Source organism: Lithobates pipiens, unplaced genomic scaffold (assembly GCF_037356315.1).
Source record: "Lithobates pipiens isolate NorthernLeopardFrog02 unplaced genomic scaffold, aLitPip1_a1.2 Scaffold_28, whole genome shotgun sequence".
In the NCBI taxonomy this organism is placed as follows: domain Eukaryota; kingdom Metazoa; phylum Chordata; class Amphibia; order Anura; family Ranidae; genus Lithobates; species Lithobates pipiens.
In genome coordinates, this window is record NW_027507789.1 from 58,181,412 (window position 1) to 58,187,459 (window position 6,048).

Below are 6,048 nucleotides of genomic sequence, written 5' to 3' on the forward strand. Positions count from 1 at the left end.
GATGACCACTGTATTCCTAAATCAGTTTGAGAAAAGGCACACATCTTCAGGAAAAAGGTAGGAATAGATGTATTTTCCATATAAGTGATTATTTTTCTCAACAAAGAAACTATTAAAGCTTTAAATAGTGTTGATGCAACTCATCAATCCTGAATGGCTTGCCAAAGCACCATAACATGCACTTTTTTTTGAAGGTGTACTAAAATGAATGGCATATGCCTTGTGATTTGCTGCAGTTTAGGTGTGTTTCCCTCTTCTGTATAGACCTTGGGGTACAATCGCAATAAATGATACCGGGAAGCACTAAGGAGGAATTTCCTGAAGTGTCGCTGCAACACAATAATCTAAATGGGCTCTAAGGCCCCTTTCACACTGGGGCGCTTTGCAGGCGCTACAGCGCTAGAAAATAGCGCCTGCAAAACGCCCTGAAACAGCCGCTGGGCCCTCCGGCTTTCACAGTGGAGCGGTGCGCTCGCAGGACAGTAAAAAAAGGCTACTTTCATACTGGGGCGTTGTGGGCGCTGGCGCTAAAGCGGTGCTATATTTAGCGCCGATTTACCGTCATTTTAGCTGCGCTATTTGGCTGCTAGCGTGGCAGTTTTAAAAGGGTTAAAACTGCCCACAAAGTGCCGCTGCGTTGGCGCTTTGCAGGTGGGTTTACATCGCTGTCTCATTGTTTTCTATGGTCAAGGGGCGCTTTAGGATCAGTAAATACAGCGCTCCAAAGATGCTGCTTGCAGGACTGCAAGCGCACCGCCCCATTTGAGAGCGCTTTGCAGGTGCTATTTTTACCGATGTAGCGCCTGCAAAGTGCCCCAGTGTGAAAGGGGCCTCAATGTTTGCAGAAGGGCAATGGGATGTACACAAATTAGGCTGGGCCATCCCAGAGCATCAGCAGAACAAAATCTTTGAGAACAGTGAACCGTTGCTATAAATGCAAACCCAAAAATATCAGTAAATTTAAACTTGCACCTTTTTTCTTTTGCTATGGGGCTTGTTTAGTACTACAGGGCAAAAAGCACCTATTGCATACCAGCAGCATTCTGAGAACTGGTGAGGGGGCTATCCACCCATTATTGACACTGAGAGCAGGAAACCAAGTGCTCCCAACCCATACTGCATCTACATACCTCCCAACTTTTTGAGATGGGAATGAGGGACACCTATCAGCAAAAGTATGCAGGCATAGGACACACCCCTTGCCACACTCCCTTAAAGGAGAATTGTACAAAAAAAACAAGATTGGTTAAAACCACAAGTGCTTTTTTTTACCACTACTATTCCTTTATATTGGCTTTTGGAATTTACAAATGCAGCAATTTAGAAATCAGATGAAAGGTTTAGTGCTGGAAAACCTTTTGATAGATAAAATGTGCATTTTATATACATCTATATAGATCAGACCAAAATGAGGAGGAATGAGGGACATTGCTGCAAATCGGGGACAGTCCCTCAAAATCATGGAAAGTTGGGAGCTATGATTATTGCACATTACAGGTAACAACTCAAAACACCCATTTAGATTTCATATGATTGATGTCAGATCAATGATAGAAATATTCTGTTTGGTTGCCATGGATAATTGCATTTTTTCACACCAAGCTTACAAATGATTTAATCTGACATCGGAACACATGCGGCTTACTGTGCAATAAATGGAGAATGCATATCTGAAAGCCAGCCTACACCGTGGAAATGTCCAGATCTGCTGTGTTCAGCAGTCAGTATTTAATTCCCTACCAACCAACAATAATTCTGGCTCCTACATATTAGTCCTGTCAATTTAAATTAGGAAGCATGGGTGTGTTACCCATCACCTGATTGGCTGAAACGACAGATGCTGTGATTGGATGCCTATCAGGAGGGGAGGAGACACATGGAGGACACAGCTTGCCACCGTCACCTGCTGCCCCACCAAGATAGGCCAAGTGGCAGACAGTGAGTGGGTGGGGAGGGGGTCACAGTTGCAACGTTTGATGGGCACAGTGGCTGCATTTAATGGTGCACAGTGGCTGTGTTAGATTATTCAATTTTTTTTCAAAATTTGAGCACAAGCTGCCCCTGAATGGCACGGTTTGTATTGACAAGGTTTCTGCGGTTACGGGAACTGCCTTGTGTCTCTGAATGTGGAAGGCCTCGCGAACTGTCTCCTGGGATGTCTATGTCACACATTTCAGGAGGCAGTTTTGCAAGACCCTCACATATATGCAGAGTCGCTGAGGGATCTCTGCCAGTGACCTCCGAGACTTGCCGTGTGTGTACGTACATGTGCCCGGCAAAAATTTTTAAAACTTTTTTAGCTTTTTAAAAAATGTTCTGCATATGTGTGAGAAGGAGGAGGCAGGAGAGAGGACCTTCGCTAGAATGGGTGGAGGTCTGCTTTAAGAACCTTGATACTGTTTTGATTTGGAAATATTGACTATGGTTTATGATATAATGATGGATTTCATTGCACATTGATGACTCGTCTCCATTCAGAAGACATGACCAGCTGGGGGCAGTAAACCCACATGACACATAGTATTTTCTGTTTTCTGTTTCCGTTCGTTTTCTCTCATAATTATATGTAAAGGTTTGAAGGGAGATAACACTGTCCTAGAGGACCATTTTTGACTGGTACTATTCGGTTGGCACAATCATTTTCAGCACCAATTGATTTTATACACGTAAAAAAGATCCCAAAAAGGGTCATGCTAAAAAAAAAAAAAAAATATTACAATCTAAAATGTTTACTACATAACTGCCAATTTAAAGAGGAGTTCCAGCCTGGGGGAAAATAAATTAAAAGTCAGCAGCTACAAATACTGCAGCTGCAGACTTTAATATATGGACACTTACCTGTCCAGGGAACCTGAGATGTCGACACCCCAGCCGATCTTTCGATCAGCTATCGAGTACTGCCACCATCTCCACTAAGGGAAACCAGCAGTGAAGAATATTGGGTTCCCTACTGCGCATGCACAAAGCGTTCTTTGCTTTCTAATTGCCCGGCGGCGGAGGAAGGAGATGGGGGATTGACCTTCCAAGGGACGTCGCTGTGGAGACAGGGACCTGTCAAAAACACGTACCCGTTTACCCCCAAATGTATTACCGGGGGGGGGGGGGGGGGGAACAAATGAGCAGAAGTTCCACTTTGGGTGGAACTCTGCTTTAAAGTATGACTAAACCTACGCTTACACATGTGGCTATCACTGCTCTGCCTCTGAAAGGCAATTTGCAGTTGGATCACTTTTAAGAGGAGTTTGACAGGCTGTGAGGAGGCGATGCATTGTTTCCTTGCCACCTGTTTTAATTCCGTAAATGCTGCATTCGCATGCATTGCACACAGTTGCAGGGAGGTTGCAGTGCAGCCCTATTCACTTGAATAGGTCATGTTCGGTGGCAACTAGTGCCCGCTAGATGCAACAGGGGGTTAAATTCTTTAACTTCCACTGTCTTTGCAGCTTAAAGGAGAATAGGGGGGAGATAAAAATGCACATGTAAACAAGCTCTAATGGCAAAACTTTTTTGGGAAGAGTAATGGAGGAATACCCCCCCTGTCAGCTTTTTTGCCATCTGTGTGAAAGTGCATAGGAACTACATGCTTTAAATTATATGGTTATTATCACCAAGTGTGAGCATGGTGGTCTTGCTTAATTGTGTGAATTAGCGCTCCTCGCCAAATTACTTCCCTGGGCCTCACACCGGGTGGATAACATCTTGTCACTTGCCAGTGACACCTGTTCAGGCACCAACTACAAAGACATTTTGAGAGATGTCGCGTTGAGCACAGATTCTCTCCACCAGCCCTTCCACGCGCGTTACTCAAAATACACAACAGGGGGTTCCACAAGAGTCACAATGCAGGACAGCTGACCCTCCTGCTCGACAGATGCTTGGGGGCCCCCCTTTTGAACTGATAGGGCCTGGGCCCGGTACAGAAGGGTTGGCTGTACTGCCTTATCAGCAGCCCTGGGAGTTCCAATCCCTCCCCACTCTACCCAAATAATAAAATAAATGCCTTTAGTACTTATAGTTGTTGATGATGATGATAATAATATTTAGTTTCAGATCTCATACTCCCTTCTCTCTTATGAATGGGTTATGGACATAAATTTGATGTGTCATGTTACTATTTTCTGGAATTATAAATATATTCATCTGCATGTTTTTAGTGAAAGGTAAAAGCTCCGATGGGAGCTTTTCATCGTATAATTGGACCGTGTGTATGCCCCATCTGACTTTTTCTGTAGGAAATTCCAATGGACTTGGAGAACATGTTCTAAATTTTTCCGATGGGAAAAACCTTCAGAGTTTATTCCGACGGGAAAACCGGACGCATGAAAAATTGAAGACCCCAACACCAGGCAGGTATTACAATACTAGGAAATGCCTTGGTGTGGTCCCTTAAAGCTGACCTTCAGGCACATTTATTTATTTATTTATTTTTATTAACTGCCCATTTTTGTAGGGATTGGAGAGCAGAGATATACTTACCTAATCCTCCCAGTACAGGGCCAATCCCCGCCTTTCTTGCACCCCCCCCCCCCCCCCCCGTGGTCTTGTGCGATGGACTGTTCCCTGATTAGGGTGGAGCGCCTGGATGTTCGGGTTCGGCCGAACTTCGCAAAAAAGTTTGAGTTCGGGACCCGAACCCCATTGAAGTCAATGGGGGCCCGAACTTTTGTGGACTAAAATGGCTCTAAAAAAAGTAATGGAAAGGGCTAGAGGGCTGCAAATGGCTATGGAAATAACTTAAAATAACATAAAATACATAAAAATATAAAATAATATGCTGGAGGCCCCCTTCTCAGAAGAAGAGCTACAGGAAGTCATTAAGAACCTCAAATCAGGTTCTGCTCCAGGCCCCGATGACCTCCCTAACCCCTATTACAAGACCTTTACCACCACCCTGACTCCACATTTGCCAAAAAATTTTAACGCAAAGACACACGGAACCCCACTTGATCCTCACCTAAACACAGCCTACATTGCAGTAATACCGAAACTGGATAAAAACCCAGAAGAAGTCAGTAATTATAGGCCCATCTCCTTCATCAATAGCGACTTAAAAATCCTTACCAAACTCCTTGCAAATCGTCTAGCTTCCTTCATTAGCCAATATGTTCATAAGGATCAAGTGGGGTTCATCCCGGGTAGACAGGGCCCCGATCAGATCAGAAGAGCCATAGACATAGTCTCCATCCTCTAGACAAACTGGCAGGAGGTCCAAAACAATCAGGCATGCTTTTATCACTGGACCTTCAAAAGGCCTTCGATTCAGTCTCCTAGCCATACATCTTTACAATCCTTGAATGTTGGGTCTTTGGCGACAAGTTTATGGGCCTGATCCAAGCTCTTTATTCAAATCCTAAAGCCTATATTAGGCTTCAAGGCCACTACTCCAAACCAATACATATAGCCAAAGGCACCAGACAAGGCTATCCTTTATCGCCGCTAATCTTTGCAATAGCAATTGAGACACTTGCCATCTCCATTCGCGGGGACCCCAACATACAAGGAGTTCAATGTGGCTCTCAGGATCACAAATGTGGCCTGTTTGCAGATGACAAACACTGATGCCTAGTCACGGATTCCTATCTTAGGGAAAAAGACACATGGTCCTTTCCGTCCCTCTCCTTACATTCACTTCTAGGGTTCGGTGGTAAGTTCCTCCTCTCAGGTACAGCTAGCTCCCATTGGGGGTGTCCAGGGAGGAGGTACACCTCTGACCATTAACGGGAATACCAACCCTTCACTCTAAGGGCCGGTTCACACAGCGAGGCGATGCGAGGCGACACGGCTCGCCTCGCCTCGCTCCCGCAAGTCGCCCCCGTTCTGTACAATGGAACCGTTCTGAGACGAGCGACTCGAGTCGCTCCGACTCAGAAAAAAGGTTCCTGTACTACTTCGGGGCGACTTCGGGGGCGACTTGCATTGACTTCTATACAGAAGTCCACTGCAAGTCGCCGCTGAGGTCCCCGCAGGTCGCGGCGAGGCAAGTCGGAGACGCCTCGCCGCGCCTCGCTGTGTGAACCGGCCCTAACACTACCATCTCTGACATGTTAC